Source organism: Epinephelus lanceolatus, chromosome 23 (assembly GCF_041903045.1).
Source record: "Epinephelus lanceolatus isolate andai-2023 chromosome 23, ASM4190304v1, whole genome shotgun sequence".
Taxonomy (NCBI): Eukaryota; Metazoa; Chordata; class Actinopteri; order Perciformes; family Serranidae; genus Epinephelus; species Epinephelus lanceolatus.
In genome coordinates, this window is record NC_135756.1 from 12,210,820 (window position 1) to 12,233,733 (window position 22,914).

General features: G+C 41.6%; 1 protein-coding gene across 5 annotated transcripts in view; it reads left to right on the plus strand.

Moving 5' to 3' along the window:
- The window catches only part of anks1b (ankyrin repeat and sterile alpha motif domain containing 1B), a 355,962-nt gene that overhangs the window by 169,956 nt on the left and 163,092 nt on the right, over positions 1-22,914 (plus strand). The gene's annotated exons all lie outside the window — the stretch shown is intronic.

The following is a 22,914-nucleotide window of genomic DNA, read 5'->3' on the forward strand; positions in this document are numbered from 1 at the left end:
GGAAATATTCATAGACACGGAACGAGGTGAAGGTCGGTTATATAATACGAGTTGAGATGACATGATAGGTGCACTTAAAGCACGTACATTGCATATGTAGTCAGCCAGAGGGTCTGAAAGTGGGCCCTAGTCTCGATGGCCATTGAGGACAACTGTATGATTTTACAGCCTTGAATTGGCTGCAAAGTCATGACAAGATGGAAAGAGACAAGTTTAAAGTCAGCCAAATTCTATGTTTATCAGCCTACTCGGATGTCTATGCAGTAAAAGGATGCAAACACTTTTGAAAGTGGTGCTGAATGACCAGAGAAAAGGGGAAGAGGAGGAAAAAGGAGAAAACTACCAGAATACACTGTGCCAAACTAGACCAATACACACTCTGGCTGGTGGGTGACATAATGCGAACTTGTCCATTTGAAAAGGGGATGTCTAGACACTGGCTAGACGGGGGGACGTTTACCACAGTTTATTTATACATACTACCCACATTGCTTTGATAGAAAGCTGGTGGAAAATTGGCGATTTGTAATTATAACTCCATGCAGAGAAAGATTAGTTCACCAAATTGAGATGGTATGCATCTCTCATACCTTTTATAACCAAGTATATCCACTGATATACATAGTTTGGTGCATCAATTTTAGAAATTGAAGTATAAAATGATTAGTAATCTCCTACTTGTTACCTCTGTGTGAAATGTCCTGTTGTACCTTTTAACCAAAAAATCTAGAAAAGCAAGTTTAATTCTCCTCCACTTCCTTGTATTCCTGCTCCATCTCTTCTTCCTTCCTTCCTTCTGTTCTTCCTTCCTTCCTTCCCCCCTAAGCCGTTCGTGCTGTGTATATAAGTGTGGTTAAGTATGTGCAGAAGAGATTGTTTAGCGGAGAGATGCGTGCTGGCTCAAACAGCAGGACATCTGACATTTACAACACAACAGACCCTCTGTCTTGTATACTGGCAGCCTGCCTGCATGACTGGCACACTGCCTGGAGAGGTTTGCACCTGGATAAGTGTGTGTGTGTGTGTGCATTAATGTGTTGGTGAGTAGAAAAAAAAACCCTCCTCTTCGCATGTCAGTTTAAATGTGAGCATGAGGGTGTACGGAGCATATTTGGTGGCATCAGCTTTACTGTGTGTGTGTGTGTGTGTGTGCAAATGTGTGTCTGAATTTGGCATGGCTTCATTTTGAATTTGTGTGGGCGGGTTTGTGTGTGTGTGTTGGTGGAGGGGGTTATAGAAAAAGAAGAAGGAAGGAACAGAGTGAGAGAGTTGTTATCACATAATTAAGTTAGCACCGTGCTAATTTGCCCTGTGTAATTATGAATAAACAGAGTTAACATAAAGAGAGAAGCCCGTGCGTCCCCTCTGAGGATGAATGGACAAAGTGAAACATTCTCATGCTGCAGTCTTTCCATCTCTTCCTCTCGTCTTATCAGCCCACATGAGATCTGTCAACCTAATTCTCTTTTAGCTTGTTTTCTATCATCCCTCTCTATCCCATGTTAGTCTCTCCCTCTCTCTCTCTGACTCATCTATCTCTCACTTTATATTTCAGCCAAAGTGTGTTAACCTTTGTATTGATTGTCTGAGCGCGAAAGTTTTCTGGTCGTCCAGCTGTCACTCGAGACTGTCAGTCAGAGAGCTGTCTGACAAGTCATACAGGAACGATCCCTGCACTAAAAACCTTAGCTAACTGAACTTAAGTTTAATGTGTAAGGAATCTATTTAAAGCTGGGGGTGGCAGAAATCTGGAAAAGGCAAAAAAAAGTAGCAGAATTATAAAATCACCCTCCTCTTGCAGCTCTTCCCTCTCAGTCTAAGTCCTTCCCATCAGATGAAAATGGGTATATGGATAAGCTTCATACAGTAACCCAGTGTTTCTCACACATTGATTTATTTAGTCTTATTTCATTGCAGAGTTGCACACAGCACATTTGCACCCTTTCTTTCTCTCTGTTTATCAGACCACAAATGACAAAAGAATTAGATTAGCCATTCCACAGTCTTTTTTCTTCGCTCCCTGTAGCTTCAGTTGGTGGCTGTACTGACTCGAATTCAGCCAGCACAGTGGGCTGGTGGCCAGCAGCAGTGCCCAGTCTGACCTGTGTAACAGCAGCAACAGAAAGTTTGCTGATCCAGCATGGAGTCGGGGCTGTCCGGTCCCCCGCAGCTGGAGTTTGTGCTGGCTGGATTCAGGTTGCTGCTGCCGCTGACTTGGGATTTTTCTCTGGAGCTGCTGCCTGCTGTCCTTCCAATGAGGTGGTCTGGAGTGGCGGGGACTGAGATGGAGGACACACTGTGATTTGAGGCTCAAACCAACGTTAGCTATATAAATGTGAACTTGATGCCACAGCCATGAACCTTTCGCACCGGTTAACAGAAGGCTAAACTGTTGGCAACATTTTCTTTGCTCTGAAATGCTTTGCCAATATTGACAGGTGATTTATTGCATTTATTGTCAGACTCTCTATTAGAATCTCTTTTTGATAAGTCAGTCTTCCTTGTTTGGGTTGCTTTGAACTGCAGGCAGTTGTTGTCACTGCTGGAATAGGAACTTTCTCTGCAGGACTTAGTGCCGTTGAATCAGGCTTTCACTGAAAGGATGTGCACATGCATCTGCATTTGTAATACAGCCACTGGGAGCACTTTCTCTCTGAAATGAACTGTGATTGGCCAAAGTCTCCCGTCATGGGCTAGATTCTCTAAAGCCTGAAAACAGAGCCAAACAGAGGTCAAGTAGTCTAGTGCTCTCTCAGACCAATTGACTTACAATGTGTTACAAAGTTTATAATGGTATTTTGCCCAATGATGCCAAAATAAAACTGCCTACTCAACTATAAAGGCCCCCAAACTATGTTTTTTTTATTCAGCTGCAAGTGATGGCATCCTATATACATATCTGCAAAACAATTAGAAGAATTTCAGTTATTTAACATGAGACATTTTGGTTTGTTTGCTCCTCTCACTGGTTTGCCATGGCTGAGGCTCTGATTGGTGAAAAGTATTGCAAAAATGTCATATGTTTGTGGACCAGTCTGAGTGAGGCATTAGAAGAATCTAAATCACAGACAGTTGTGGATTTGGACTTGATTGTCAAGGAGAAGCCACAGTAAAAACATACACTCACAGTCTTAATGAAGCAGTTTTAGCTTGTTGAGGTTTTGAGTATAAATTGTAATTAAAGATGTTGTTTTTCCTAATGTTGCTTATTGAGTCAAGAATATTTCATGTTAAGTTTGAGTTTTTGGGGCTTTTCTTGGTTTGCATATAATGCATTAAACCATAACAACACCACAGACTACATCTTTCAAAATTAATCTGAAATGACACCTCTATTAAAACACTTTAAACAAAAATTGAGCAGTATAAATCTCATGACAGTAATAATTATTGCCGAAATGTTGTATGAGCCTACATTAGTTCTAGCTACTGTATGTGTGCCTAACAGACTGACAACTGAGTGTGTGTTTCTGTATTTGTATTGTTCATGTCTGCTTAAGTGTGCACATGCTAAGTAGGTGCATGCACAAATTAAATGAATGTGATTATTAGTGTTTCGCTGTGTGTGTGTGTGTGTGTGTGTGTGTGTGTGTATATACACTCAGTACACTTGTCAGAGACTGTAATTTGCACCATATTAGCCAGAAAAAGAGAGAGAGAGTGCACTCTTTTCCAAGCTAATGGATATAACACGTCATTACAGTCTGTCACATGTTTGTTTGTGTGTACGTGTGTATGTATGCAGGCATACGTCCCTGCATAAGGGCGCTTCCCTTGTTGTGAATTTTCATTGCCAGCCACAGGTTTCCTCCCACCATCTCCCTGCTAATGGCGACTGACGCCAAAGTATGTGTGGAGGAGGTTTCCTCTGCGACTTTAACAAAAAAGTTCAGACCTCGCTTGTGGAAACCTTGAGAGCTAAAGAAGAAAGAAAAAAGGAGAAAGATAATGAATAAATGCAAGAAAGATATTCAGATAGAGAGAGGCTGGCAGGGTTGCCAGGCAACACAGAAATTCATAGGATATCAGGCGTGGGATGTCCACCATTGACAAATCTCAGTCACCGTCAGCACAGGAGCGTCAGAGTGCTGCGCACACACTCGCACACGTCAGCGTTTACCGACTGTGTCTCCGAGTTTCACTCGTCTTCTCATCATGTTCTGTTTCTTTATTTTATTTTATTTCTCTGTCTCCACACTCAGACCTCCCCATTAGATTTCTTTCTCCAATGTTCCCCTCTCTCTTGAGTGGGTGGCTGCTGACCTTAAATATTCTCAGCCTGGGGAGTTTGAAGGAGTTTAGGGGGAGGCGCAGAGGTTAAGATCAGAGACCCCATGAGGACTCTTGGAGATGTTAAGAAATGTCAAAGGCAGGTGTTTCTGAAAGGGCAGAGATTATGTGGAGAGCTTTATGAGCCTGTAAATGAAGGGCTGAATGTGCTCTGTAGGAGAGTGGGCCAGGTTTTCAATTTTATGTAAACGGTTTGGGATCTTTTCTGATGTCTAATTTGAATAGTTTAATATTGTGGAAAGTTAGGCTGCATAAATAACGCCATGATATTTTTTAAAGAAACAGTTTTAGTAGCTGTTTCCCCCTGATTGATGTCTTGTTGATTAGTTAAAATCAAGCTGCAACTTCCGGGGCTGAAAAATGAAGCCAACGTGGGAGTGCCAAAAACAGCAGTTCCTCTCTTGAGGCTGGCTTTAAAGCAGAGTCAGTCCCCATACACCCCCATGTTAAAATTCCCAACTTTACAGCAGAAATAAACATGTTTACAGTCTGGTATTATTATATAACTCATCCGTTTAAATATTATTAAGGCTTAAAGTTACACATAATTAAAGGCATGGCTGCATTGAATGATAGGCTGTCTGCTAAGTGTCACCTCAGCTAAATGATCAGATCCACCCCACGCTCCTCTCCAGTTCCACCCTCTTGTTCAGGTGTGGTCACTTCTGGCTCCGAAAATCCAAGGCCAAAATGCCAAACTTGAGGCCTCAAAGCGGGAGTCCACACTCCAATGGGTGATGTCATGGTGGCTATGAAAGCTAAGCCAGCGTCATTGTCTGGCGAAATAGCTTTATTAGCCTTTGAAAGTGACATCAGCCAGCTAGCTATAAACCAAAGGTTGTCAGTGCAAGTTAACGTTACGCTCACTGGTCCCTGTTCAGCCTGCACTAATAGCCATGGTAAAGTGACAGCATGTTTACAAACCGAGATTTCCAAATACAGATCTAGTGTCATTACCTTTTAATCGTAGCTAACATCAAATAAAATACAAAGCATTTACTTTTGGTTTCCTGCTGTGTTGACATTGTGTGGTCGCAGTTACCAGTCACTTTTATGAGAGGAGTTTTCCATTAGGCATTCAAGAAGAGATGGTGAAGTAGTGATGTGATTCGTCAGTGTTTGACCAATCATTTAGTTTAAACAGCACATTACTTGAAGAAAACAACACAATATGTGTGTGCTTGGTAATAACACAAAAACTGTGTCAGCCAACAACACATTTAGATTAAAAGTGTATAAACCAACAGGTGACGTCACGGTGGCTGTGTCCATTATTGTTGTACAGTCTACAGTCAAAATGTGTGTGTGTGGTGAGGGACATATTATTGGAGTAAAATGTGTGTTTTCAATTTATTTTATTGTTATTTAAGGATGTTTCTGTCTTTGTTCTGGGGATTTTAATTTATTATTAACTTAATTATTCATTTTATTGGCTAAAAACACAAATTAAAATGTAAAAAAAAACCCACTGAAATTCAAAGAGTCTAATTCTTTATCCTACTCTTTTTTCCTCCTTGCTGTATTTCGTCTTTTTCTGCTTCTCTCTGTGGGACGTGATGCAGCTCCATGCTTACACTTAGTTCTTCTTAATGGCTTTATGCCCTGCAGACTCTGCTGTCTTCCTGTCAACCTAACCTTCAACACATATACCTATAGCTGCTGTCAAATACGTTTTACTGAAATAGACTGGCACAAACACACAGATATGCTGCCCTTGAGTACTTGGAGATGTTCCCTTTGTGTTTCTGTGTGCGTGTGTGTGAAGTCTGACATCCCGCTGGAGTTCAGATATCTTGTTGTCCTTGAGGTAAACAGGAAAAGGGAGAAAAGATTGGAGAGAGAGGCTTAGGAGCTTCAAGAAAGAAAGGCCACCAACAGGAAAAAGTGCACCCCACAGTACTAGCAATACTTTATGATACAACACAACAACCATGCCACTGGTGTTGAGGTGTCTTTGAGCAAGGCATTCACCCTGAAAATGCTTTACAAAAGCCAAAGAGTGGTGCATTGTGTCAGTGTATGTCCAAAGTAAGCTGACATCCCAGGGATTAATGCTTTTCACACTGACAGGTGGCAGGGAGAGTTCTGCTCTCTGTGTATTTATTTATAAATGAACCCGGACAAACAAAATGAGTGATTTACTTAGTTAATATTTAAAGACAATTAATGTGCACGTGCTGGTGTCTGTGTGTAACATCTTTCTTGTGTCTTGATTTAAATGTTGAGTTAATATTTTACATAAAGCAATGTATTGTTGCCCCAGATAATGTGTAAATATTCAGAGCTAATAATGTTAGTGTTTCAGCTCCTGGCAACACAAATACAAAGACAGTTTGGAAAAGGCTCATTGCTGTAGGTGTTGGTCAGTTTGAGTGATTTTTTTCACAACTAACAGTTTTATTGAGAAATACTAAGGCAATGGCAGGGTTTATTTAGTGGTACCATACAGGGATCAATAAAGTTTAATCTAATAAGTAGTCAAGAGATTTGTGAATGCTCACTGCTGGTTAGAGTTATTTACACATCCAAACAATGTCCCATTTTCCTAGAGATGTATAAAACAGTAAAATAAGGAAAACATGTTAAGCTCTAAGCGTAAACCAAATAAACTGATATGTACAGAATATACGTGACACAACAGAAGTAGGCACAAATTCTACAAAAGTCCTTTACATCCTCCTGCGTGGACACAATCCTCAAAGTCATCAGGGATACAAAACTCAGCAGCACAATGGTAACTTCCTTTTGGCCCACCGAATTCATTTATTGTAGGCTCTACCATCTAAAATAGGCTAATGCAAATACTTCACAAGATTAAACACTGAAGAACAGAACACGGAATCCACCTCTGCTCACTAAAATGACTTTGAAAATGCCAAATACCTTTCTTTAACAAATTTTGTTTATACAGTGAAAAATTGTCAATTATCACTTCTCTAGGCTGTTCTCAGCAGACAGCTTGCTGGCAATATTTTCATCTTCCGTGGAGCTATAGCAAAGTTCAAGCTGTATTTAGAGTTTGTTATGTTCTTTCTAAATGGCATTCTTTTGCCTTAGTAATTATTAATACATCCAATAATACACTAAAGCGGTCAGGTTGGAAATAACTAGGTTTATGCAATTTCCCTTTTTTGCATTTAGTGTTTCAAGAAACATGAGCAGTTTGTTTTGACTGTAGCTGATGTCATAACCTTAAGTTTTTCCAAGGATTCCCAGGATGGTGTGCTTCTGCTCCCGGAAATGTCTATTTCTGAGGAAATATATTCATGTACCATGCTTGCATGGTAAACACAAAGCTGCAGCCAGCATGCTAACATTTGTTAATTAACACTGACTACAAAGTACAGCTGAGATTTGAGATATTTCAGTCTGGATCAAAGTAGTGAGCCGGCTGGCCGACCAGCATGGTCTTTTATATTGCCATCCTGCAGGGATGACTAAAAATCTGCCTCCCTGTACCTCTGACGCTCCCCGTTTCCAGCCCGGTCTCACCCTCAGGGTATCAAAACTGCTTGGTCAGTGGCTCTCAGCGTCAGATATGGATGCACAGAGTTCCCTTTAGTGTCTGTATGAGATGCGCCAGGCTTTCAACCAAGTCCAATGCAAACCCATCCAGATCATTATGAGATGGTTGGAGCAATGGATGTAGAACAAAAACAAGACAGTGTTCTAAGAATGTGCAGGGGTTGAGGTGAATGGGTCCAACAAACACAGGACCCTGACGCAGGAGACCAGTGTTTGTGTCCTGTGTGAAACTAAAAGCCAGTGTTGAGTTTAGGGATGCATGATATTGGACGTTTTGCTGATATCCGATATGCCGATATGTAACAACTCAATTGACCGTTCACCAATATCTTTATATATCCGCTTTTTTTTCCTACTTAATTTAAGTGATCAAGTCTCTTCTGAAATGGAATTAACATCGTATTATATATGCATGCTCTTACCTTGATAACCCACCAGCAGATGGAGACATGAAATACAACACTTTAAAATGTATGTAATATTAATTTATTGTGCAAATTAAGAAAATGCATGTTGGCCGATTCTGATATTTCATTTTAAAGCCAGTATCGACTACAACAGATGACGTGCCGATACTATCATGCATCCCTAGTTAAGTTATTTTGTATGGAGGTATTTTTGTGTCTTTTTGTTGCAATCATATAAAACTGTTTTGAGAGCATATTTCTTGAACTGCAATCAAAAATCAAGTTTGTAAGTAAAAACATATGATCATTTTGCTTGTAAATCAGTCCTCTTTGCTTGCGAGTTAAAAACTTTTGCTTGCAGATCAGTCCTCTTTGCTTGCGAGTTAAAGTTTTGCTTGCAAGTTCAACTGCAATTAATGGGCGGGGCCTATGCTGATGGATGAGAGAAGAGTTTCTGTTGGTGGGTTTGACCTGGGTCCATACAGAGCGGGCTACACCCACGATTCCCTCTCTCCCACTGGAAACGCTCGACAGTCGGCATTATTGCTACACCCCAGGGCATCGACGGTACTGACCGAACGGCGTAGAATAGTTCTGCCCTGGCTCAACAAAAGCAGTCTACATGCACCAGTTCAAATAAAACATTCTTGCTATTATTAGGCCTAGTCCACACGGACTCGTGTACTTAAGAAACTGTGTATTATTCTATGCGATTTGGCTGTTTGGCCACATGCAGCCACACTTTTGGGCCCCCGAAACTGCGTTTCTTTGAAACCGGAGTCCAGGGTGAAGTTTTTGCTAACTCCGCTAGCATTAGTGTCGGTTGCATCCACTCGTATGCAGTTACCTTACGTTACAGTTCCCTCAAACAATATCAAGAAGCACAATACAAACTATATAAACAAATTATCTATTAAGAGTACACTACTGATCAAATCTGAAGGTGCTTAGGTGACATTTACCCACCTGAAAGAATAAATGAAAACAGTTGGTGATTTTGCTGGTCTTCAGTAGCTAGCTACCCCAACTACACTACCATGAAAGCAGCGACGGGCCTGCCAACAGTGGCCCGACCCCGCCGGATCCAGAACCTCTGTTGGCAGGCCCATCGCTGCTTTCGTGGTAGTGTAGTTTGTTGTTCAGGCGCCTCTGCTGTTGAATTAGGTCGTGCTACGTTTGTGGATCGGGTTGTTTTTATTTTCAGCACTTCCCTATTCTGGTATTGACTCTCACTTCTGATTGGTTAAAATGGCCTTTCCGTTAGAAGTTACATCGCCACCTACTGCTTTGGAATGTGTATCATATTTTTTTATCACACCGCTCGTGTGGATGATTTTTTTTTTTGGAAACGGGAGCCCGAAAACCTCGTTTTTAGAATTGATTTTCACCACAGCTCCCGCGCTGAATTCCCCATTAACTACAGAACTCCCATGTTGCTTTGCAAGTATACTAGACTGATGAGTAGAATTTAAGAAACAGGCTAAATGACATGATGTTGCACACTCTTGTAGAGTAGGTGGCGGTATGCACCTTTAAATTGTTTGCAATCTGCCAACCCAGAGAAGAAGGAACAAAAATGCTTTGCAAGCTGTCATTCCGATTGAGACTGGCCAATAGAGACGTGTCTTACAGTTTTCAGTTTAGGCCCCGCCCACCAGGTTCAACTTTTTACTTGCAAAACTTTTTGACTTGCGAACAAAAAAAATGACTCGCAAACAAAATTTTAGGATTTGCATTTTTTAATCAATCATTTTTTACTTGCAATACTTGTGCTCTCAACTCTTTTTTTTTAAATTGCAAAACCTACTCTGTTTGATTGAATAACAAAGAAACAAATGTAGCTCCATACTTTTGTCACATCAGTTGTTAGTCAAGTGAGTCTTAAGTCATCTAATTTAGTCTTAAGTCAACTCACTAGTTGCTTGATAGTCACGTAAGTAATTAGTATTTATCAGTAGTTACATGAGTGGTTAGTCACGTGAGTTTAGTCATGCGAGTCGACTGTAGTGACTAATGTCAACCATGATCTTTTCCCTAAACCTAATTGAATAGTTTGAATGCCTAAACCTAACAGCTGACCCCTGTGTCAAAATAGAACACAAAAGGCCGCCATAATGATGCCAGGAGCTTCTGCTCAAGTGTCAAAATACAAAGAGCAGGGATGAGATCACGTTGCCAATAATCACATTTGTTTAATGCAAACAAGATAAAACAGTTTTAACAGTCTCTATACTAAGTCTTTCTGCTGTCTGTCTCTTGGCTGTGGCTTCATATTTAACAGACAGATCTAAGAGTGCTGTTGATTTTTCCATGTAATACATAGCAAAAAAAAAAGCAGTTAAGTGGTTTTCTCTAAATGTCAACCTATTTCTTCGAGACCATATGTGGAGATCTCAGCAGGTATAAATGAAGACATTTTGAAAGTCACAGGAAGTTCCATGAATCACGAGTTGGGTTTCTGAGCTGCAGTTTAATGCCACAGACTTTTTTTTTTCTTTTCTCTAAGACTTATGTTGTGTGGCAGCTAAGTGGTGCTTAGTGGATTTCTCAAGGAGAATGGCTTTGTGACAGATCATTTGAGGTGTAAAGTTCCACTTCGCTGTCTTTGTTCTGACCTTTACTCCTTCACCATACTTGTCATTTTTATTTCTTTGATCACTCTCAGTCTTATTTCTCCCTCTGGCTGAACTGAACATCTATAGGATTCATTGTGTCCTCAGTGCTTAACTACCTGAAAACCATTTGAACTAGATGATTTTCTAAGGGAAGATATGGTCTATATGGTTTTTTGCATCGATGTCACATATATATTTTGTGGACTTGTAGTGATTAAAATTGCACATATGGAACATACAACACCTCCTGTAAAAAACAAAGTGCTTTTGGGAGCCCTGACACACAGTACACTATATTTCACTACCCCCAAAACAAAGCCCATCAAAAACAAGGGCAGAACACTTGTCATGCTCTGCTGCACATCAGCAAGGTGTGTGTGTGTGTGTGTGTGTGTGTGTGTGTTCACAGGATGCTGTGAATCTGACGGGAGCAATAAGCATCCTCTAAAACAATTCCCTGTATCACGATAGAGATATAAAAAGCAGAGTGCCCATAAAAGTAATAAATAGGAAGTCATTTTTAGCACTCTGAGCCGCAGCTAAATGTACTGCCTGGTACACAAGGAGCAAGGAAAACTCATTCAGCAAAACAAGTGAGTCTCTGAGTGCTCCCTCATTTCACTGTTTTATCGTTTTTATTCTGTTTTATGGAAAGAAGTTAAATTAAAAAAGAATCTATATTACAAAAATCTGTGGTGCAAACGCTCTGTAGTCCCAGGGTTGTTTAATCACTGTAGGTATTCTGGCTGATCTGCAGCTTACACAGAGAAACAGATGAATGCTTTAATGCATGACATGAATCCAAGTGAAAGTCATTTTAAACCCATCTGGTCTGTTCAGGAAAACCTGGGTGTTTTTTGGTGAGTGAGCTTTAGTACAAATTATATTGATGGAAAGACGAGTGAAAAATCCTTAAAAACAATCACAGAAATGAGTTACTACTTGAATACATTTGGTGACTACTGTCGGTAGTGTCAGTTTTTGACTGCACTTCTCCAGACAGCAGATAAAGATGTCTGTGACATTTTTCTAAAACGTAACACTCCACCTGATCTTGCATGTACATACGAACATGTGCATGTGCCCCGCTTGGGGACAGCTTTGGAGTGAACCTTAACCCTGATCCTCTTACGGCCCTGTTTGGAGACCCACCGGCTACAGCACTGAACTTCCCATCGATAAAACGGCGTGCTTTGGCTTTTACAACTCTATCAGCTACGCACCTCATCTTGTTTAAGTGGAAGCACACTCTTCCACCCTCACACAATAGCAAGCTTAAGGAGCTCCTAAACCACCTCAAACTTGACAAGATTAGATTTTCCCTTGGAGACACTGGTAAATCTTTCGACACGACCTGGAAGCCCTTTATGGAGTTTTCGAGTAAGGCTACCATTCACTCAGATGATAATTAGATGAACTAACCCTCTGAAACATAACGTCTCACAATAATCGACAAACAGACTAATAGAGGCAGCTGTAGACCAGCAGCTCCCATATTCAGCAAGGTAAAATCACCGATTTTGTCTATGGAGTCTGGCTTTGAAGAGAGCATGTGTAAGTTTTCACTTTTAGTTCAGCTCCCCAACAGAAAGAGCTGTCTGTTTGGAAAATACTGAGTATATGACTTGATAAATGAGGCTAATATTATACTGCACAAGTTGTATCAGAGTTTGTAAATGGATAATTTGATATGGTTCGTCTGTTGTTAAAGCCTCAGTCATCAAGAATTTTCCATTTATTAGATTCTCTGTTCACTAGAGGTCTGCAAGAAAACCATTTTCCTCACAATGTCAATGTAACACAGGATGAGTAACTGATACATGGCTGGTCATTTAGGGGTGAGTATTCCTTTAAATCTTAACTGCTGTATGTAGGATGTCAAACAGTTTTGCAACCAATGCATCTCTGCAGCACATTTGTACCTGAAACTTCCTCCAAAATTGTCAGGCTTGCAGTTGAACACAGTGAAAGTTAAGTCACACAGCGGTGGCTCTCTGTCAGCGGCCTCTCACTCTGGCTGGTAGCCGTGTCTGTGGGATTAAGCGTGGAGCCAGGGGAAGCCACAGTTTGAGCTTTGCTCAATACAGCAGCCATCATGGGGAATGTGAAGGGTGTTATTTTCTGAGGAGTGACTGTCGGTGTCCCCTGGGTGGCTCAGCTAGCTGATTTCTATGGGATTAGCCAGCCATGGAGGGAAATCCAATTCTGCAAGGCAATCCCTGCTCGCTGCTCTGACCAACCTGCACCGCTCTCTTTCTGTTCCACTCTTCACTGCATCTCTCTCACTTCTCATGAAAATCGATAACTGCTCTTTCCTGTCATCTTTTCCAACTCTTTAGTTCTAATTAGCCCGCTAACACTAAACAAAAACCGAAACATGGTAACATGTGACCTGCTTAACATCAGCATGTTAGCATTGTAATTGGAGATATGTTATCATTTACCTCAAAGCACCACTGTGTCTAAGTACTTACACACTGAGCCTCTAGCGTGGCTGTGGACCCTAAATCCTGTTTGGCTTTGAGTGGAGCCAGGCTCGCTGGTTCCTCTAATCTTCATGTTAATAATAAGAATAAAACTTTATTTGTTAAGCACTTTACTTGACAATGTTACAAAGTTATTAACAACAATACAAAATACAATAAAATATTGATGCTAAAATGCAATAGGGAAAAATGAAATAAAATAAAATTGATACAGAGATGAACAACGTTTAAAGAAGCAATTTAAAAGTCCTGATACATTTGGCAAACCTAATCTCAGCAGGAAAGTTACTCAGAGCTTATACTGCGTTCCATTAACCTCAAAAATCGGAGGTCAGGGCTTGGCTTGAGTTTACACCTGAGTTGACCACGTTCCATCATAACAAGACGGAAAACCAAGATGATGTTAGCAATACCAGTTCTAGCCAGGTTAGCCCTTGTTAGCAATACCAGTTGATAACAATGCATTGTGCTGTATTTAGCATGTACAAACACCGTGGCAGTATGTCAATTAAGACAGAAGTGCTAATTAACAGTGCATTACAACAGCTTTCACTACTGTTGATGTGTTGGGAAGCCATATTGGATTTTGAGGTCGGTGTTGGTGAGGTTCCTCTGAATTTCTGAGTTGGAAATACCACTTCGGAGAAGTACCAGTTGAAATTACCGACCTGCTACTTGAAAATTTGGACTTCCCAGTGCGAATGTAAGGCATCATTAGTCACCAGTCGTGCTCAGGGAACGACCAGAAGGCCACTATGAGCTGATCATAAGGGGTTAGTAAATCTTCAGTATAATTAGGGGCTTTGAAGGTCAACAATAACATTTAAAAATCAATGCCAAAATGAACAGAGAGCCAGTGCAGAGAGGCCAGAATTGTAGTTATATGATCTTGTTTTCTTGAACCTTTTATAATCCTAGCAGTATTGTGGACCAGTTGAATTTGATGGAGGGAAAATACCTGTGGAGAGAGGATTGCAGAAATCAAGAAGGATCTGATTTTTGAAGTGCACTTTAGTTGAAAGTAAACTGATTTAAAAGAACTTCTTTCCTACTTGCCAGCCTTGAGGATTTTGAAACCAAGTTTGTTGCTGACTTAAAGGGAAATTTTGGTTTATTTCAACCTGTCTCCTGTCGTCCTAAATTTGTTTCAAATGACTAGTGACATAAAAATAATAGTTAGCATGTTAGCCTAGATACAGCCGGGGCGCATAGTAGCGTCAGACTTGTTAAAACATAAGTGGGGGCAACCGGCAACCTTCAAGTGCAAAGTTAGTCCACTAAACAAGCTTTTTTTCCACAAAGACCGCCTCATATCGTTAGGATAAATGTCAGAGAACATACAGAAAACAACATGTAAACGTGTTGTCTTACCTTACCGGTGTGGTGTCATGTTTGTTTACCATTTAGCTCTGCTTTCCAAAGCGCGGCCGAAATATCGTGAGAACAAGCAGCGATCTCATACCGTGCCTGAAATCTCGCGAGAACAAGCAGCAACAGCTGGAAGGCAGAACCGGACAGTAGCCTGAAAAGTTCATTCATTTATTTTATGAAAGATTTATAGAATAATGGTTGACTTTTTGCCAGACTTTGACTTTGTGGAGGAGGAAACTTAGTGAAATTGAAGAACGAAGGAGGAGAGAGATAGAGGCGCAACAGGTAGAGGACGAGAGAGGAGGAATGGCTGCTGCAAGGCTGCGTAGCTCTGGAGATTGGTGGTGTACCTGTGAATGCTATGCCCCAGTGCCCACAGAAGAGCAATGCCTCTGTTGCAAGGAATGGGACCGTTTGCAGCCTTATTTTCAAGGTCTGGACGTGACCGAGGACGAGACACCTCCACCTGGAGTAACGTTAGTATCCAGCTGGGCTTTATCTAGAGCTCGCGAGATATAAATCGGCCGCGCTTTGGAAAGCAGAGCTAAATGGTAAACAAACATGGCGCCACACTGGTAAGGTAAGACAACATGTTTACATGTCGTTTTCTATATGTTCTCTGACATTTATCCTAACGATATGAGGTGGTCTTTGTGGAAAAAAAGCTTGTTTAGTGGACTAACTTTGCACTTGAAGGTTGCCCGTTCACTTACATTTAACAGGTCTGACGCTACTATGCGCCCCGGCTGTATCTAGGCTAACGGCTAACATGCTAACTATTATTTTTATGTCACTAGTCACTTGAAACAAATTTAGGACGATAGGAGACAGGTTGAAATAAACCGAAATTTCCCTTTAAAGAATGAAAATGAAAAAATAATAAGCACACTGAATTAGGCTTTTTATGTGAAATACATTTAAATTTCCAGAACTTGCACTTACCTTTATCTTTATACTTGGTGTTCGACCACACTTTGTTCTACCAATGACATCTATTTCCCCATCACAATGTTTCTCCATCACAGTGTTTGCCAGGTCACTCTGTGCTGAGACTTCTCCCCAGAGTGAGACCATTCAGGGTTGCTCAATTTTAGTTAACATGTTTTGCTTCTAACTTGACCATATGGGTCAAGTATTGCTAGGCCTTTTTGCCACCACAGGGCCCCTGGTACACTTCAGTCAACAGCAGCTCTGAGGCCTGAGTAGAAGCAGGGGACGGTAAACTTTGAGAGGCGTAGGACTTATACATGCTGTACAGTGCAAGAACCAGGTGTGACAACTAAAGGGTGTGAAATTTTGTCATTAATTTGGAGAAATGTGGGAGAATTGTGTCCCCGGGAGGATACCGGGGAAAGGCCATAAAAAACAGCAGTCTCCAAAGAAAAACGGGCAGGCAGGCAAGTGTGCTTTCTTGTTTTGCTCATCAAAACAAGCTCTGTAGGCTAATAAACACAGTCATGAGATTATTGTTAATCTGCTCATCTCACTCTCAGAAAGAAAGCATATCGTTGCTTGGTTATCACCATGAGTTGAGCTGTCTTGTGCCTTCTTTCTTTTGGTAAATGCTGCAATCTTTCTTCATTTTCCATCTCTGTGTTTTGGTCAGTATGCCTCCCCAGCACTGCCCTCTTATGACTCCAACACTCTACATCTCTCTCCCCTCATTGAGCCCTCAGAGGGTTCATTGTCCTCTCTGGTGTCCACCCCTCCCTTTTCTCTCTAATCAAATAGCCTCCATGAGGAAATGCCAGCAAATTATGGCCTCTATTCATATCTGATGGCCAATGAACTCTGTGTACAGTGTGTGAGCCAATGGGTTTGGTCCTGACTGCTACAGTAAAGGGTTAAACAGAGACAGAGAGGAAGACAGAGTCACAGGATTTAAGACTGGGCGATAGAAGTTCCTTGGACGTGACCAAAGTGACAGCACGTTTCCTATTTGGGTTATCAACCCTACACACACACACACACACACACACACCAACATGGTATATAATACAAGCATTTATGCTTACACAGAGAAACATACACAAAGTACGCATATAATCTCTCATATGATCACACACGTATCTGCATCTGCTGCAAGCAAACATACACCACACTGCAGATTACACAGATATAATCACACACCGATACATACAATTTTTTGGTCACATGTGCAGGCACCATCACACACACATACACTCAAACGTTTAATCTGGCCTCTGCAGTTGGACGGGAGCTGCATACGACCTGCTAATTAGTGGCCAAAGGAGGCCTCTGTTTGTCTGCTCTCTTCCTGTTCAGCTCAGACACAAGTTTTTCTGTGTCCTATCTCTGCCCCGAAAGATAGAGAGGGAGGGAGGGAAATGAATGAAGACCGGGTGTGTTTGTTTGTTGGAGGGACTGCTCACATCGAACTGCACGAAGCCTTTTCTCCCACTTTTTAAATCCGTCTGACCCCTCCACGGCTGAGCGGGAAGAAGAGGTGAGATACATCAAAATATCAGGTAGCTAAACCTGCTGTCACACTGCCGGATTCATTTCAACTCCAGATTTTTAAGTTGCTCCCGGGCTTCACTGTGGACTTGAGCAGGAGGGATTTCCTTCCAGTGAGAGTCCTCTTCAAGACAGAGTGCAAAGTAGTTTTCTGCCGGCGAGGGAATAGCTCAAACCTTAAGCTCTTTGCTCCCTTCGATGCAGCTTAATTTGACATTTTGCCATTTCTTTCTTGCTGTTCTGTGTGAGAAATCCAACATGTTGCCTGCACTTGACTTGCGTTTCTGTGTGTCTTTGCTATTTGTGTGTGAGGAAATCCCTGCTCCAAATTCACTGCACTCCCACTTCCTCTGCTTCCCTTCCTCAGCACAAACTCATTTCCCTCTTCCCGCTCTATCTTGTGCTCGTCTCTTTGGGACTCACTGACACACACGCCCAAATAAGTGTTGAGTTGGATCCTGGCGTCCTTTGATCTACCTGTGTTCCTTCTGCCTTCTCTTTTCTCTACCTGTCTTCACGCTGGGCGATGGGTTAGTTACCCCTGTCAGGTTCGGCCTCGCTCCTTCTCTTTCTGTTGGAGACTTAGAATTTAATGAGAGATGATGTAGAGGAAAAATAGAGAGATAAGAGGTAGGAGTAGCGAAGAACGGTAGGGAAGACTAGGTGGTAGACTGACAAATTAATTAACAGTACACGTTCTGTGTGATTCCTCATATCTCCGTCCTTTTAAAGATAATTTCAGGCAAATTTCTCAATCACATCCTGCTTTTTATCTCTTCCCCCTTACTCCTTTTAATTTTATGTCTCCCTGTAGACACCACAAAGGAATCTCTTTCCTGAGCGCACTCTGTCTGGGAGCTTTTCTCATGTGCTTTTTTCAGCACATCTATTAATGATGCCACGCCACCTGTGGCATTTCAAAACATCCGTATTTCATTGTTAATTCATGCTGACATCTTGGTAATTACTGTAAACAAATGAGACCACGGTTGAGATATTTGGTGGTCTCACTGCTCTTTTTCATTAGAACTATTAGAGCTGGTGTTATGTTTTCGCATCAGGACTGTACATTCCCTATTAACCCTGTCACTTCCTGTTGCAAAGACAATGGTTTGACTTGTCTCTGTTTCATTTTGAATCAGCTTTCACTTCCAGCAACTTGAAAACATTATCTCGATTTGTTTGGAAGAACTGCACCCTCGTCCAGCTTCGTGCCACAGAGCAATCTGTTGCATTTCCCTCTGGTGACACACTGTCTTGTACGCGTACATCCTCACAATGGACTAGATTACTCATAGTAGTGAGGTTATGCGGGAAATGGGATGACATATTTACAGTAAATCTGTGCTTACATGCAGCAGTCAGTAATCAGGTTTCTCTCCTACCTTACCCATATTTTTGATTTAAAAAAATATATATTTTAACTGTCGTAGTGATGCAGTATGTGTGTGTGTGTGTTGAAAGGCTGATGGTGCAGTGAGAGGACAGGTGCTGCAGTGAGAGCTGAGCTTGAATTGTATTAAAAAAAAAAAAAGACTTGGATTTCTGAGCCCACTCTGTGATGGTTTCAGTTTTAGTCGGACTTTGGATGGACTTATTCTGAATACGAGGATGCTGCTGAGTATAGTTGTTGCTGTCATTGCAACCCTGTCTCCTCAAAACTATGATTAAATGCAACTACTTGGCAACAACAGATGTGTTTTGTATGAATCTTCAGCCCAGTTCAGACCAAAGATTTGCAACAAGATGTGCTGGAACTTTCAACTACTTGTTACATGCGACTAGCTGAGAAGGTGGTCTTCATAGCAACGACTCTCAGCTTGAGTCGAGCTGAGACTGGCCAGTTCACAATGCTGAATTTTTTTTCTGCGACATTCTCAAAAGGTTGCATCTCATCGCAAATCTTTGGTCTGAATTGGACTTGAATGCCACACAGATTATGTTTTCTATCACTATTGTGGAGTAAATATTGGATGAGCCAAGGTGCAAAATGGTGTTACTGAATATATCTTAATAAAAAGTATACACTGATCAGCCCAGAACATTAAAACCACTGGCAGGTGAAGAAATGACATTGATCATATTGTTACAGTGCAATGTTTTGCTGGGAAACCTTTTTTCTTGGCAGATCAAGCACCTCCCCTCGTGGCATCGACACTTCTCAATCGCACTGGTCCCCCTAGCAAGACAATGCACCTGACCCGGGGAACGTGACCAAGAACTCAAGGCACTGATGTGGCAACCACATTCCCCATAGTCCAATCTGATTGAGCATCTGTGGACCGCACTGGTACCCTACCTCACAACCTATTGGAGTCAAAGTATCGCCTGCCAATGCCCCAGTGCCAGGCACCTCAGGACATCCCCCAGAGGTCCTGGGTTCATACCTCAACAGGTCAGAGGCAAGTCTGATGCAAGGAGGCTCCACTGTCAATCAGGGGTACCGGCACATCCCACAAACGCTGGATCAGCTTGGGATCTGGGGAAGTTGAAAGCCAGGTCGACACCTTGAGCTCTTTGTCACGTTCCTTGGACCATTCCTGAAAAGTTTTTGCGGTGTGGCATAGTACATTGTTCTGCTGGGAGGGCCATGTGCCATTGCCATGAGGAGGGCTACTTGGTCTGCAACGGCGTTGAGATGGATGGTGAGCATCAAGCTGTATCCACACAAATGCCAGGGCCAAATGTTTCCCAGCAGCTCAGTGGTTTTAATGTTATAGCTGGTCAATGTATATATATATATTATTTTTAGGCTCTCGGGTTGAAAACAGTGATGCGTCCATTTCTGACATCTTGTGTCATGCTCATGCTTACCTGTACGCTATAAAGCTGATTAGAAATCCACCTCTTGCATTTGAAATCACAATTTGGCTAGACTCTCATGATGAATATGAAGATGATTAATTGCATCTTTAATCTGAGCTGTCAGTTGAGTTAATAATTTGGAGTAGAGGTTTTATGTCGGAGCAGCAGCTCTTTTTGGCTCCATCAGAGTGTTCTCAGCCTTTCCTTCAGCTCTGTGGGTAAAATCTGCAGCTAACCAGGTTGTCACGTCAAATCAGTATCAGCTGAGGCTAGGCCACCTGCAGAGCGAAGGCATAAAAGACTGACTGGGCCTCCATTAGCTGGTAATGGCAGTCTAATTGAGTGCTGATGGAGATAGAGAAGGGAGGGGGGTTAGTTTGTGGGCCTTTTAATAAAGTGCAGTGAGAAAAAAGTCTCAGATTGAGTGCAGGGTGTGTGAGTGAGAGGAATCATCAAGGGACTGATTGCTCTGTCAGCCAGAATGATTAATCCATTTTGAGTGTACTCAGTGTGTGATTGATGGCCTGGTGCAGTCTGGGTAATGTAGTAGCACACGATGACAGGGAGAGTAATGGCTGTTGAATAAAGAACAGAGGCAGAGGGCAAAGAGGGAACAGAGGGAGTCAGAGGGTTGAGAGATGTATGTGTTTTTTTTTTGTTTGTTTGTTTGTTTATTTGTTTGTTTGTTTTTCCTCCTTCTTCTCCGCATGCACTGTCGCTATATAACTCAGGACTTAAGCACCTGCCCCCTCCCCCTTGCTTGTTTCCTTACTTTCCCCTTGACACACTTTGGTGTATCACGGCCCTCTCTGGCTCATATTAGGAAGTTTTTTCCAATAAAGGCTGTTAGGCTAGTCTCCAGGAAGGGTGGGTATAAAATACTTGACTGCAAGATTAACAGTGCATCAATCTTCATAAGAAGCTTACACCCTTTTGTGGCGCTAAGCTATGAAGACCAATGCAGACAAGTAGGAGAAAGAAAAAAAAAAAAAAGTTGCCAGAATTGCCAAGTGACAATTCAGAAATGATGATAGAGTATTGCGTTATGGGGAAAAGGCAGACATCCAGAGGCTGCATCACTGGAAAGAAATGTTTTGTCTGATTGGCTAAAATGACGCTCCCTCCCTGTGACCTTTTCCCCTGCTTCACATCGCTCACTCTTGTTTTTCATTTCTTTCTGGGTACACATCTGCCTCAGAGATAAGGGACCTTTTGGTCCTCAGCTCTCTGTCGGAAGCCCTTTGGGGTTCAACCTTCTCACCAATGCTGCAACAAAATGCAATCCGAAATTCTCCTCAAATACCCGAAGAGAACACTTTTATATAAAGGTCCCAAAGAAACATTTCCTTACATGTTATTCTGAATTAATAGTCTCCAACTGAAGAGTTTCTTTCAAAATCCCTTTTGGTAAAAACCATTGATGTATTTAAAGCAGTATGCAAATTAAAATTTAGGCATTTAGCAGATACTCTATTCAGAGGGACTGACAGTAAGCCTCACAAACAGCATTAGCCAAGAAAAGTAAAGCAAGGACATCAGTCCTGTCAATACTTTAATAACATACTATCAGGAATGATGATTAGCGCTTTTTATGCCTCCTCGCTGGTGACAGAAGCGGCCGGAGGCATTATGTTTTCAGGTGTAAGTCCATCTGTCCAACTGTCCACATCTGTACATCCATCCATCCCATTCTCGTGAATGCAGTATCCCAAGCTTTGAAAGAATTTCTTTAAATATGGCTCAAATGTCCACTTGGATTAAAAAAGAACTAATTAGAATTTGGCGGTCAAATGTCAAGGTCACTGGACTCAGGAAAGAGAAAGAGACATTTAGAATAGAATAGAATATATCTTTATTGTCCACCATTGTCTTCGGCTCACCAAACATTAAAGACAACATTGTAAAAAGCAGACAAATAGTCACTAAGATAAGCACATAAAGTCACTGACAAAAAACACTCAAACACATTAGATCAGCTTGTTGTCTGTCTGTGGTTTAAAACTCATAAGTCACTTTGTTGAGTTGAGAATATTGAGGGCAGTTGGGATGAAGGACTTCTTAAATATATTTTTAGTTGCTAGAGGGACTCTATAGCACCTTTGAGCTCAAGAGCTCAAACTGGCTGAAGAGAAGATGGGAGCCATCTGCCAAGATACTCCTTGCTTTCTTCCTCGTCCCTTCTGTAGAGAGTTGGGTCAAGGGCATTTGCGGCTTGCCAGCTATTTTACTTGCCAGTGTCACAATCCACGAGAGTTTATTCTTGGATGTACAGTTAAGATGACGCTATCTGACAGGAAGGTGAAACGTTTAAACACTCTGAAGCATAGTTTTGTTCACTGATTCTAAAGTCTGCTGCCTAACAGCAACTCCACCGAGTTTCCTAAGAAGATAAAGTCGCTTTGAGCATTTCTTGAAAACATACTCAGTATTTCCAGCGAAGCTCACTTGGTATTTAAAAGGTATTTAAAATTTTCCACAGCTTGAACACGTTGGCCATCGAGTGAAACTGGCTCTGTCTTCAGATCTAAAGACTTCGAAGCATTCGGAACAACTCTTTAGTCTTGTCAACATTTGGTAGGATACTGAATTGGTGACACTAATCTTGGGTGTCCACCTTGAAACGGGGGTGATTGTATATATCTTCTGTGCTGCTGGAGAGAAGATGTGTGTGAAGCGTCCACTTTTTCACAGACATGGATGTAAACTGTAACTACAACGTGACTGGTTTATGGCTGCATACAACCACGAGGTGGTAATTCTAGTCTCTGTTAAGATTTACAGCAGAACATGTTTTCAGTGAGAGCTGTATCACAAAATGATTTTACATAAAAAAATAGAAACCTTTGTTCTGCTCATGTTGTGTCTCTTTTTCACATTCTGGTATTGCTTATCCAGCAGCTAAGACAAAATAGATGTTGTTTTGATGGGTTTATCAGC